We start from the raw sequence: 13,616 nt of genomic DNA on the forward strand, positions 1-13,616 counted from the left end.
AGGAGCTCCGACTTCCAAAGTGATGACGTCAGCGGGAGCAGCCGCTCGGCCGTATCCGGCGGCATGTCACTGTTCCCCGGCCAGACTTGGCGGCAAGTCCCGGGGACGAACAAGCCCATGGAAGTAGGGGCTCAGCGGGAGCAGCCAGTTGGCCTATCCGGCCACATGTCACTGTCCCCCGGCCAGACTTGGCGGCAAGTCCCGGGGAGGAACAAGCCCATGGAAGTAGGAGCTCCGACTTCCAAAGTGATGACGTCAGCGGGAGCAGCCGCTCGGCCGTATCCGGCGGCATGTCACTGTTCCCCGGCCAGACTTGGCGGCAAGTCCCGGGGACGAACAAGCCCATGGAAGTAGGGGCTCAGCGGGAGCAGCCAGTTGGCCTATCCGGCCACATGTCACTGTCCCCCGGCCAGACTTGGCGGCAAGTCCCGGGGAGGAACAAGCCCATGGAAGTAGGAGCTCCGACTTCCAAAGTGATGACGTCAGCGGGAGCAGCCGCTCGGCCGTATCCGGCGGCATGTCACTGTTCCCCGGCCAGACTTGGCGGCAAGTCCCGGGGACGAACAAGCCCATGGAAGTAGGGGCTCAGCGGGAGCAGCCAGTTGGCCTATCCGGCCACATGTCACTGTCCCCCGGCCAGACTTGGCGGCAAGTCCCGGGGAGGAACAAGCCCATGGAAGTAGGAGCTCCGACTTCCAAAGTGATGACGTCAGCGGGAGCAGCCGCTCGGCCGTATCCGGCGGCATGTCACTGTTCCCCGGCCAGACTTGGCGGCAAGTCCCGGGGACGAACAAGCCCATGGAAGTAGGGGCTCAGCGGGAGCAGCCAGTTGGCCTATCCGGCCACATGTCACTGTCCCCCGGCCAGACTTGGCGGCAAGTCCCGGGGAGGAACAAGCCCATGGAAGTAGGAGCTCCGACTTCCAAAGTGATGACGTCAGCGGGAGCAGCCGCTCGGCCGTATCCGGCGGCATGTCACTGTTCCCCGGCCAGACTTGGCGGCAAGTCCCGGGGACGAACAAGCCCATGGAAGTAGGGGCTCAGCGGGAGCAGCCAGTTGGCCTATCCGGCCACATGTCACTGTCCCCCGGCCAGACTTGGCGGCAAGTCCCGGGGAGGAACAAGCCCATGGAAGTAGGAGCTCCGACTTCCAAAGTGATGACGTCAGCGGGAGCAGCCGCTCGGCCGTATCCGGCGGCATGTCACTGTTCCCCGGCCAGACTTGGCGGCAAGTCCCGGGGACGAACAAGCCCATGGAAGTAGGGGCTCAGCGGGAGCAGCCAGTTGGCCTATCCGGCCACATGTCACTGTCCCCCGGCCAGACTTGGCGGCAAGTCCCGGGGAGGAACAAGCCCATGGAAGTAGGAGCTCCTACTTCCAAAGCGATGACGTCAGCGGGAGCAGCCGCTCGGCCGTATCCGGCGGCATGTCACTGTTCCCCGGCCAGACTTGGCGGCAAGTCCCGGGGGACGAACAAGCCCATGGAAGTAGGGGCTCAGCGGGAGCAGCCAGTTGGCCTATCCGGCCACATGTCACTGTCCCCCGGCCAGACTTGGCGGCAAGTCCCGGGGAGGAACAAGCCCATGGAAGTAGGAGCTCCTACTTCCAAAGCGATGACGTCAGCGGGAGAAGCCGCTCGGCCTATCCGGCCACATGTCACCGTCCCCCGGCCACACTTGGCTATAGGTCCCGGGGAGGAATAATGCCCATGGAAGTAGGAGCTCCTACTTCCAAAGGGGCAAGTCAGCGGGAGCAGCCACTTGGCCTATTCGGCCAAGTTTCACTGTTCCCCGGCCACACTTGGCTGTAGGTCCCGGAGAGGAATAATGCCCATGGAAGTAAGAGCTCCTACCTCCAAAGGGGCAAGTCAGCGGGAGAAGCCACTTGGCCTATCCGGCCACATGTCACTGTCCCCCGGCCAAGCTTGGCTGTAGGTCCCGGGGAGGAATAATGCCCATGGAAGTAGGAGCTCCTACTTCCAAAGGGGCAAGTCAGCGGAAGAAGCCACTAGTTCTATCCGGCCAAGAGTCACTGTTCCCCGGCCTTACTTGGCAGTAGGTCCCGGGGAGGAATAATGCCCATGGAAGTAGGAGCTCCTACTTCCAAAGGGGCAAGTCAGCGGGAGAAGCCACTTGGCCTATCCGGCCAAGAGTCACTGTTCCCCGGCCACTCTTGGCAGTAGGTCCCGGGGAGGAATAATGCCCATGGAAGTAGGAGCTCCTACTTCCAAAGGGGCAAGTCAGCGGGAGAAGCCACTAGTTCTATCCGGCCAAGAGTCACTGTTCCCCGGCTACACTTGGCAGTAGGTCCCGGGGAGGAATAATGCCCATGGAAGTAGGAGCTACTACCTCCAAAGGGTGAAGACACTTGGCTCTAAGTCCCCGAGAGGTATACTGCCCATGGGAGTAAGAGCTCCTACTTCCAAAGGGGCAAGTCAGCGGGAGAAGCCACTTGGCCTACCCGGCCAAGAGTCACTGTTCCCCGGCCACACTTGGCAGTAGGTCCCGGGGAGGAATAATGCCCATGGAAGTAGGAGCTCCTACTTCCAAAGGGGCAAGTCAGCGGGAGAAGCCACTTGGCCTACCCGGCCAAGAGTCACTGTTCCCCGGCCACACTTGGCAGTAGGTCCCGGGGAGGAATAATGCCCATGGAAGTAGGAGCTCCTACTTCCAAAGGGGCAAGTCAGCGGGAGAAGCCACTTGGCCTATCCGGCCACATGTCACTGTCCCCCGGCCACACTTGGCTGTAGGTCCCGGGGTGGAATAATGCCCATGGAAGTAGGAGCTCCTACTTCCAAAGGGGCAAGTCAGCGGGAGCAGCCACTTGGCCTATCCGGCCAAGTGTCACTGTTCCCCGGCCACACTTGGCTGTAGGTCCCGGAGAGGAATAATGCCCATGGAAGTAAGAGCTCCTACCTCCAAAGGGTGAAGACACTTGGCTCTAAGTCCCCGAGAGGTATACTGCCCATGGAAGTGAGAGCTCCTACTTCCAAAGGGGCAAGTCAGCGGGAGAAGCCACTTGGCCTATCCGGCCAAGAGTCACTGTTCCCCGGCCACACTTGGCAGTAGGTCCCGGGGAGGAATAATGCCCATGGAAGTAAGAGCTCCTACTTCCATAGGGGCAAGTCAGCGGGAGAAGCCACTTGGCCTATCCGGCCAAGAGTCACTGTTCCCCGGCCACACTTGGCAGTAGGTCCCGGGGAGGAATAATGCCCATGGAAGTAGGAGCTCCTACTTCCAAAGGGGCAAGTCAGCGGGAGAAGCCACTTGGCCTATCCGGCCACATGTCACTGTCCCCCGGCCACTCTTGGCTGTAGGTCCCGGGGAGGAATAATGCCCATGGAAGTAGGAGCTCCTACTTCCAAAGGGGCAAGTCAGCGGGAGAAGCCACTTGGACTATCCGGCCAAGAGTCACTGTTCCCCGGCCACACTTGGCAGTATGTCCCGGGGAGGAATAATGCCCATGGAAGTGGGAGCTCCTACTTCCAAAGGGGCAAGTCGGCGGGAGAAGCCACTTGGCCTATCCGGCCAAGAGTCACTGTTCCCCGGCCACACTTGGCAGTAGGTCCCGGGGAGGAATAATGCCCATGGAAGTAAGAGCTCCTACTTCCAAAGGGGCAAGTCAGCGGGAGAAGCCACTTGGCCTATCCGGCCAAGAGTCACTGTTCCCCGGCCACACTTGGCAGTAGGTCCCGGGGAGGAATAATGCCCATGGAAGTAAGAGCTCCTACTTCAATAGGGGCAAGTCAGCGGGAGAAGCCACTTGGCCTATCCGGCCAAGAGTCACTGTTCCCCGGCCACACTTGGCAGTAGGTCCCGGGGAGGAATAATGCCCATGGAAGTAGGAGCTCCTACCTCCAAAGGGTGAAGACACTTGGCTCTAAGTCCCCGAGAGGTATAATGCCCATGGAAGTAAGAGCTCCTACTTCCAAAGGGGCAAGTCAGCGGGAGAAGCCACTTGGCCTATCCGGCCAAGAGTCACTGTTCCCCGGCCACACTTGGCTGTAGGTCCCGGGGAGGAATAATGCCCATGGAAGTAGGAGCTCCTACTTCCAAAGGGGCAAGTCAGCGGGAGAAGAGCCACTTGGCCTATCCGGCCAAGAGTCACTGTTCCCCGGCCACACTTGGCAGTAGGTCCCGGGGAGGAATAATGCCCATGGAAGTAGGAGCTACTACCTCCAAAGGGTGAAGACACTTGGCTCTAAGTCCCCGAGAGGTATACTGCCCATGGGAGTAAGAGCTCCTACTTCCAAAGGGGCAAGTCAGCGGGAGAAGCCACTTGGCCTATCCGGCCAAGAGTCACTGTTCCCCGGCCACACTTGGCAGTAGGTCCCGGAGAGGAATAATGCCCATGGAAGTAGGAGCTCCTACTTCCAAAGGGGCAAGTCAGCGGGAGAAGCCACTTGGCCTACCCGGCCAAGAGTCACTGTTCCCCGGCCACACTTGGCAGTAGGTCCCGGGGAGGAATAATGCCCATGGAAGTAGGAGCTCCTACTTCCAAAGGGGCAAGTCAGCGGGAGAAGCCACTTGGCCTATCCGGCCACATGTCACTGTCCCCCGTCCACACTTGGCTGTAGGTCCCGGGGTGGAATAATGCCCATGGAAGTAGGAGCTCCTACTTCAAAAGGGGCAAGTCAGCGGGAGCAGCCACTTGGCCTACCCGGCCAAGTGTCACTGTTCCCCGGCCACACTTGGCTGTAAGTCCCGGAGAGGAATAATGCCCATGGAAGTAAGAGCTCCTACCTCCAAAGGGCGAAGACACTTGGCTCTAAGTCCCCGAGAGGTATACTGCCCATGGAAGTGAGAGCTCCTACTTCCAAAGGGGCAAGTCAGCGGGAGAAGCCACTTGGCCTATCCGGCCAAGAGTCACTGTTCCCCGGCCACTCTTGGCTGTAGGTCCCGGGGAGGAATAATGCCCATGGAAGTAGGAGCTACTACCTTCAAAGGGGCAAGTCAGCGGGAGAAGCCACTTGGCTTATCCGGCCAAGAGTCACTGTTCCCCGGCCACAATTTGCAGTATGTCCCGGGGAGGAATAATGCCCATGGAAGTAGGAGCTACTACCTCCAAAGGGTGAAGACACTTGGCTCTAAGTCCCCGAGTGGTATACTGCCCATGGAAGTAAGAGCTCCTACTTCCATAGGGGCAAGTCAGCGGGAGAAGCCACTTGGCCTATCCGGCCAAGAGTCACTGTTCCCCGGCCACACTTGGCAGTAGGTCCCGGGGAGGAATAATGCCCATGGAAGTAGGAGCTCCTACTTCCAAAGGGGCAAGTCAGCGGGAGAAGCCACTTGGCCTATCCGGCCAAGAGTCACTGTTCCCCGGCCACTCTTGGCTGTAGGTCCCGGGGAGGAATAATGCCCATGGAAGTAGGAGCTACTACCTCCAAAGGGGCAAGTCAGCGGGAGAAGCCACTTGGCCTATCCGGCAAAGAGTCACTGTTCCCCGGCCACACTTGGCAGTATGTCCCGGGGAGGAATAATGCCCATGGAAGTAGGAGCTACTACCTCCAAAGGGGCAAGTCAGCGGGAGAAGCCACTTGGCCTATCCGGCAAAGAGTCACTGTTCCCCGGCCACACTTGGCTGTAGGTCGAGGGGAGGAATAATGCCCATGGAAGTAGGAGCTCCTACTTCCAAAGGGGCAAGTCAGCGGGAGAAGCCACTTGGCCTATCCGGCAAAGAGTCACTGTTCCCCGGCCACACTTGGCTGTAGGTCCCGGGGAGGAATAATGCCCATGGAAGTAGGAGCTCCTACTTCCAAAGGGGCAAGTCAGCGGGAGAAGCCACTTGGCCTATCCGGCCAAGAGTCACTGTTCCCCGGCCACACTTGGCAGGAGGTCCCGGGGAGGAATAATGCCCATGGAAGTAGGAGCTCCTACTTCCAAAGGGTCAAGTCAGCGGGAGAAGCCACTTCGCCTACCCGGCCAAGTGTCACTGTCCCCCGGCCACACTTGGCAGTAGGTCCCGGGGAGGAATAATGCCCATGGAAGTAGGAGCTCCTACTTCCAAAGGGGCAAGTCAGCGGGAGAAGCCACTTCGCCTACCCGGCCGAGTGTCACTGTCCCCCGGCCAGACTTGGCGGCAAGTCCCCGGGAGGAATAATGCCCATGGAAGTAGGAGCTCCTACTTCCAAAGGGGCAAGTCAGCGGGAGAAGCCACTTGGCCTATCCGGCCACATGTCACTGTCCCCCGGCCAGACTTGGCGGCAAGTCCCGGGGAGGAATAATGCCCATGGAAGTAGGAGCTCCTACTTCCAAAGGGTCAAGTCAGCGGGAGAAGCCACCTCGCCTACCCGGCCAAGTGTCACTGTCCCCCGGCCACTCTTGGCTGTAGGTCCCGGGGAGGAATAATGCCCATGGAAGTAGGAGCTCCTACTTCCAAAGGGGCAAGTCAGCGGGAGAAGCCACTTGGCCTATCCGGCCACATGTCACTGTCCCCCGGCCACACTTGGCAGTAGGTCCCGGGGAGGAATAATGCCCATGGAAGTAGGAGCTCCTACTTCCAAAGGGGCAAGTCAGCGGGAGAAGCCACTTGGCCTATCCGGCCAAGAGTCACTGTTCCCCGGCCACACTTGGCAGTAGGTCCCGGGGAGGAATAATGCCCATGGAAGTAGGAGCTACTACCTCCAAAGGGGCAAGTCAGCGGGAGAAGCCACTTGGCCTATCCGGCCAAGAGTCACTGTTCCCCGGCCACACTTGGCAGTAGGTCCCGGGGAGGAATAATGCCCATGGAAGTGGGAGCTCCTACTTCCAAAGGGGCAAGTCAGCGGGAGAAGCCACTTGGCCTATCCGGCCAAGAGTCACTGTTCCCCGGCCACACTTGGCAGTAGGTCCCGGGGAGGAATAATGCCCATGGAAGTAAGAGCTCCTACTTCCATAGGGGCAAGTCAGCGGGAGAAGCCACTTGGCCTATCCGGCCAAGAGTCACTGTTCCCCGGCCACACTTGGCAGTATGTCCCGGGGAGGAATAATGCACATGGAAGTAGGAGCTACTACCTCCAAAGGGTGAAGACACTTGGCTCTAAGTCCCCGAGAGGTATACTGCCCATGGAAGTAAGAGCTCCTACTTCCAAAGGGGCAAGTCAGCGGGAGAAGCCACTTGGCCTATCCGGCCAAGAGTCACTGTTCCCCGGCCACACTTGGCTGTAGGTCCCGGGGAGGAATAATGCCCATGGAAGTAGGAGCTCCTACTTCCAAAGGGGCAAGTCAGCGGGAGAAGCCACTTGGCCTATCCGGCAAAGAGTCACTGTTCCCCGGCCACACTTGGCTGTAGGTCCCGGGGAGGAATAATGCCCATGGAAGTAGGAGCTCCTACTTCCAAAAGGGCCAGTCAGCGGGAGAAGCCACTTGGCCTATCCGGCCAAGAGTCACTGTTCCCCGGCCACACTTGGCAGTAGGTCCCGGGGAGGAATAATGCCCATGGAAGTAGGAGCTCCTACTTCCAAAGGGGCAAGTCAGCGGGAGAAGCCACTTCGCCTACCCGGCCGAGTGTCACTGTCCCCCGGCCAGACTTGGCGGCAAGTCCCGGGGAGGAATAATGCCCATGGAAGTAGGAGCTCCTACTTCCAAAGGGGCAAGTCAGCGGGAGAAGCCACTTGGCCTATACGGCCACATGTCACTGTCCCCCGGCCACACTTGGCAGTAGGTCCCGGGGAGGAATAATGCCCATGGAAGTAGGAGCTCCTACTTCCAAAGGGGCAAGTCAGCGGGAGAAGCCACTTCGCCTACCCGGCCAAGTGTCACTGTCCCCCGGCCAGACTTGGCGGCAAGTCCCGGGGAGGAATAATGCCCATGGAAGTAGGAGCTCACTTGGCTCTAAGTCTTCGAGAGGTATAATGCCCATGGAAGTAAGAGCTCCAACTTCCAAAGGGGCAAGTCAGCGGGAGAAGCCACTTCGCCTACCCGGCCAAGTGTCACTGTCCCCCGGCCAGACTTGGCGGCAAGTCCCGGGGAGGAATAATGCCCATGGAAGTAGGAGCTCCTACTTCCAAAGGGGCAAGTCAGCGGGAGAAGCCACTTGGCCTATCCGGCCACATGTCACTGTCCCCCGGCCACACTTGGCAGTAGGTCCCGGGGAGGAATAATGCCCATGGAAGTAGGAGCTCCTACTTCCAAAGGGGCAAGTCAGCGGGAGAAGCCACTTCGCCTACCCGGCCAAGTGTCACTGTCCCCCGGCCAGACTTGGCGGCAAGTCCCGGGGAGGAATAATGCCCATGGAAGTAGGAGCTCCTACTTCCAAAGGGGCAAGTCAGCGGGAGAAGCCACTTGGCCTACCCGGCCAAGTGTCACTGTCCCCCGGCCACTCTTGGCTGTAGGTCCCGGGGAGGAATAATGCCCATGGAAGTAGGAGCTCCTACTTCCAAAGGGGCAAGTCAGCGGGAGAAGCCACTTGGCCTATCCGGCCACATGTCGCTGTCCCCCGGCCAGACTTGGCGGCAAGTCCCGGGGAGGAATAATGCCCATGGAAGTAGGAGCTCCTACTTCCAAAGGGGCAAGTCAGCGGGAGAAGCCACTTCGCCTACCCGGCCAAGTGTCACTGTCCCCCGGCCACTCTTGGCTGTAGGTCCCGGGGAGGAATAATGCCCATGGAAGTAGGAGCTCCTACTTCCAAAGGGGCAAGTCAGCGGGAGAAGCCACTTGGCCTATCCGGCCACATGTCACTGTCCCCCGGCCAGACTTGGCGGCAAGTCCCGGGGAGGAATAATGCCCATGGAAGTAGGAGCTCCTACTTCCAAAGGGGCAAGTCAGCGGGAGAAGCCACTTCGCCTACCCGGCCAATTGTCACTGTCCCCCGGCCAGACTTGGCGGCAAGTCCCGGGGAGGAATAATGCCCATGGAAGTAGGAGCTCACTTGGCTCTAAGTCTTCGAGAGGTATAATGCCCATGGAAGTAAGAGCTCCTACTTCCAAAGGGGCAAGTCAGCGGGAGAAGCCACTTCGCCTACCCGGCCAAGTGTCACTGTCCCCCGGCCAGACTTGGCGGCAAGTCCCGGGGAGGAATAATGCCCATGGAAGTAGGAGCTCCTACTTCCAAAGGGGCAAGTAAGCGGGAGAAGCCACTTCGCCTACCCGGCCAAGTGTCACTGTCCCCCGGCCAGACTTGGCGGCAAGTCCCGGGGAGGAATAATGCCCATGGAAGTAGGAGCTCCTACTTCCAAAGGGGCAAGTCAGCGGGAGAAGCCACTTCGCCTACCCGGCCAAGTGTCACTGTCCCCCGGCCAGACTTGGCGGCAAGTCCCGGGGAGGAATAATGCCCATGGAAGTAGGAGCTCCTACTTCCAAAGGGGCAAGTCAGCGGGAGAAGCCACTTCGCCTACCCGGCCAAGTGTCACTGTCCCCCGGCCAGACTTGGCGGCAAGTCCCGGGGAGGAATAATGCCCATGGAAGTAGGAGCTCCTACTTCCAAAGGGGCAAGTCAGCGGGAGAAGCCACTTCGCCTACCCGGCCAAGTGTCACTGTCCCCCGGCCAGACTTGGCGGCAAGTCCCGGGGAGGAATAATGCCCATGGAAGTAGGAGCTCACTTGGCTCTAAGTCTTCGAGAGGTATAATGCCCATGGAAGTAAGAGCTCCTACTTCCAAAGGGGCAAGTCAGCGGGAGAAGCCACTTCGCCTACCCGGCCAAGTGTCACTGTCCCCCGGCCAGACTTGGCGGCAAGTCCCGGGGAGGAATAATGCCCATGGAAGTAGGAGCTCCTACTTCCAAAGGGGCAAGTCAGCGGGAGAAGCCACTTCGCCTACCCGGCCAAGTGTCACTGTCCCCCGGCCAGACTTGGCGGCAAGTCCCGGGAGGAATAATGCCCATGGAAGTAGGAGCTCCTACTTCCAAAGGGGCAAGTCAGCGGGAGAAGCCACTTGGCCTACCCGGCCAAGTGTCACTGTCCCCCGGCCAGACTTGGCGGCAAGTCCCGGGGAGGAATAATGCCCATGGAAGTAGGAGCTCACTTGGCTCTACGTCTTCGAGAGGTATAATGCCCATGGAAGTAAGAGCTCCTACTTCCAAAGGGGCAAGTCAGCGGGAGAAGCCACTTCGCCTACCCGGCCAAGTGTCACTGTCCCCCGGCCAGACTTGGCGGCAAGTCCCGGGGAGGAATAATGCCCATGGAAGTAGGAGCTCACTTGGCTCTAAGTCTTCGAGAGGTATAATGCCCATGGAAGTAAGAGCTCCTACTTCCAAAGGGGCAAGTCAGCGGGAGAAGCCACTTCGCCTACCCGGCCAAGTGTCACTGTCCCCCGGCCAGACTTGGCGGCAAGTCCCGGGGAGGAATAATGCCCATGGAAGTAGGAGCTCCTACTTCCAAAGGGGCAAGTCAGCGGGAGAAGCCACTTCGCCTACCCGGCCAAGTGTCACTGTCCCCCGGCCAGACTTGGCGGCAAGTCCCGGGGAGGAATAATGCCCATGGAAGTAGGAGCTCCTACTTCCAAAGGGGCAAGTCAGCGGGAGAAGCCACTTCGCCTACCCGGCCAAGTGTCACTGTCCCCCGGCCAGACTTGGCGGCAAGTCCCGGGGAGGAATAATGCCCCATGGAGCTCGGGCAGACTAGAAGTAACCTCGTCTGCCCGCTGGAGGGCGCCCTTCCCGGAGCGGAGGGGACCCCCTTGGCCACCAAGTGCAAGCCGAGTTTTGGAGCTCGAAACCCGGCCACGCTTGGTCGTAGGTCCCGGTGAGGAACATGGCCATGGAAGTCGGAGCTCAAACCTCCAAACTGACCTCAGCCGGAGCACTTGCTGAGGCTGCCCGGGCATGGGTTACTGTTCCCCGGGCACACTTGGTCGTAGGTCCAAGTGTGGAACGTGTCCATGGAAGTTGAAGTGAAGAGAACCGCGAAAGGGAGTTTTTGCGCGAAGCCGCGGCCGAGGAGGGCTCACCGATCCCGGCGTGATTTCTGCCAGGCCCGGTACCCAAACCGAACTCCGCATGGTGGCTGGATCCGCGACCCTGGAACCCTGGGCCGGGAGCCTAGGGGCGAGAGGGGCCCCATGGAGCTCGGGCAGACTAGAAGTACCCTCGTCTGCCCGCTGGAGGGCGCCCTTCCCGGAGCGGAGGGGACCCCCCAAGCGACCAAGTGCAAGCCGAGTTTGGAGCTCGAAACCCGGCCACACTTGGTAGTATGTCCCGGTGAGGAACATGCCCATGGAAGTAAGAGCTCAGCGGGAGCAGCCACTCAGGCTACACGGGAATGTGTCACTGTCCCCCGGCCAAGACTTGGCGGCAAGTCCCGGGGAGGAATAGTTCCCATGGAAGTAGCTCAGCGGGAGCAGCCACTCAGGCTACCCGGAATGTGTCACTGTCCCCCGGCCAAGACTTGGCGGCAAGTCCCGGGGAGGAATAGTTCCCATGGAAGTAGCTCAGCGGGAGCAGCCACTCAGGCTACCCGGGAATGTGTCACTGTCCCCCGGCCAGACTTGGCGGCAGGTCCCGGGGAGGAATAGTGCTCATGGAAGTAGCTCAGCGGGAGCAGCTGCTGAGGCTACCCGGGAATGTGTCACTGTCCCTCGGCCACACTTGGTCGTTGATTCCTGATGAGGAACATGCCCATGGAACTAAAGAGTTCAGCGGAGCAGCCGCTCAGGCTACCCGGGAATGTGTCACTGTCCCCCGGCCAGACTTGGCGGCAGGTCCCGGGGAGGAATAGTGCCCATGGAAGTCGGAGCTCCAACCTCCAAGTTGACCTCAGCGGGAGCAGCCGCTGAGGCTACCCGGGCCTGGGTGACTGTTCCCCGGCCACACTTGGTCGGAGGTCCCGGTGTGGAACATGCCCATGGAAGTTGAAGGGAAGAGAACCGCGAAAGGGAGTTTGGAGGCTGAGCCGCGGCCGAGGAGGTCTCACCGATCCCGGCGTGATTCCAGCCAGGCCCGGTACCCTATACCGAACTCGACAGGGTGGCTGTATCCGGGACCCTGGAACCCTGGGCGGGGAGCCTAGGGGCGAGAGGGGCCCCATGGAGCTCGGGCAGACTAGAAGTACCCTCGTCTGCCCGCTGGAGGGCGCCCTTCCCGGAGCGGAGGGGACCCCCCAAGCGACCAAGTGCAAGCCGAGTTTGGAGCTCGAAACCCGGCCACACTTGGTAGTATGTCCCGGTGAGGAACATGCCCATGGAAGTAAGAGCTCAGCGGGAGCAGCCCACTCAGGCTACCCGGGAATGTGTCACTGTCCCCCGGCCAGACTTGGCGGCAGGTCCCGGGGAGGAATAGTGCCCATGGAAGTAGCCCAGCGGGAGCAGCCGCTCAGGCTACCCGGGAATGTGTCACTGTCCCCCGGCCAGACTTGGCGGCAGGTCCCGGGGAGGAATAGTGCTCATGGAAGTAGCTCAGCGGGAGCAGCTGCTGAGGCTACCCGGGAATGTGTCACTGTCCCTGGGCCACACTTGGTCGTTGGTTCCTGATGAGGAACATGCCCATGGAAGTAAGAGTTCAGCGGGAGAAGCCGCTCAAGCTACCCGGGAATGTGTCACTGTCCCCCGGCCAGACTTGGCGGCAGGTCCCGGGGAGGAATAGTGCCCATGGAAGTCGGAGCTCCAACCTCCAAGTTGACCTCAGCGGGAGCAGCCGCTGAGGCTACCCGGGCATGGGTGACTGTTCCCCGGCCACACTTGGTCGGAGGTCCCGGTGTGGAACATGCCCATGGAAGTTGAAGGGAAGAGAACCGCGAAAGGGAGTTTGGAGGCTGAGCCGCGGCCGAGGAGGTCTCACCGATCCCGGCGTGATTCCAGCCAGGCCCGGTACCCTATACCGAACTCGGCAGGGTGGCTGTATCCGGGACCCTGGAACCCTGGGCGGGGAGCCTAGGGGCGAGAGGGGCCCCATGGAGCTCGGGCAGACTAGAAGTACCCTCGTCTGCCCGCTGGAGGGCGCCCTTCCCGGAGCGGAGGGGACCCCCAAGCGACCAAGTGCAAGCCGAGTTTGGAGCTCGAAACCCGGCCACACTTGGTAGTATGTCCCGGTGAGGAACATGCCCATGGAAGTAAGAGCTCAGCGGGAGCAGCCACTCAGGCTACCCGGCAATGTGTCACTGTCCCCCGGCCAAGACTTGGCGGCAAGTCCCGGGGAGGAATAGTGCCCATGGAAGTAGCTCAGCGGGAGCAGCCGCTCAGGCTACCCGGGAATGTGTCACTGTCCCCCGGCCAGACTTGGCGGCAGGTCCCGGGGAGGAATAGTGCTCATGGAAGTAGCTCAGCGGGAGCAGCCACTCAGGCTAACCGGGAATGTGTCACTGTCCCTGGGCCACACTTGGTCGTTGGTTCCTGATGAGGAACATGCCCATGGAAGTAAGAGTTCAGCGGGAGCAGCCGCTCAGGGCTACCCGGGAATGTGTCACTGTCCCCGGCCAGACTTGGCGGCAGGTCCCGGGGAGGAATAGTGCCCATGGAAGTCGGAGCTCCAACCTCCAAGTTGACCTCAGCGGGAGCAGCCGCTGAGGCTACCCGGGCATGGGTGACTGTTCCCCGGCCACACTTGGTCGGAGGTCCCGGTGTGGAACATGCCCATGGAAGTTGAAGGGAAGAGAACCGCGAAAGGGAGTTTGGAGGCTGAGCCGCGGCCGAGGAGGTCTCACCGATCCCGGCGTGATTCCAGCCAGGCCCGGTACCCTATACCGAACTCGGCAGGGTGGCTGTATCCGGG

The sequence above is a fragment of the Engystomops pustulosus genome, unplaced genomic scaffold (assembly GCF_040894005.1).
Source record: "Engystomops pustulosus unplaced genomic scaffold, aEngPut4.maternal MAT_SCAFFOLD_351, whole genome shotgun sequence".
Classification (NCBI taxonomy): Eukaryota; Metazoa; Chordata; class Amphibia; order Anura; family Leptodactylidae; genus Engystomops; species Engystomops pustulosus.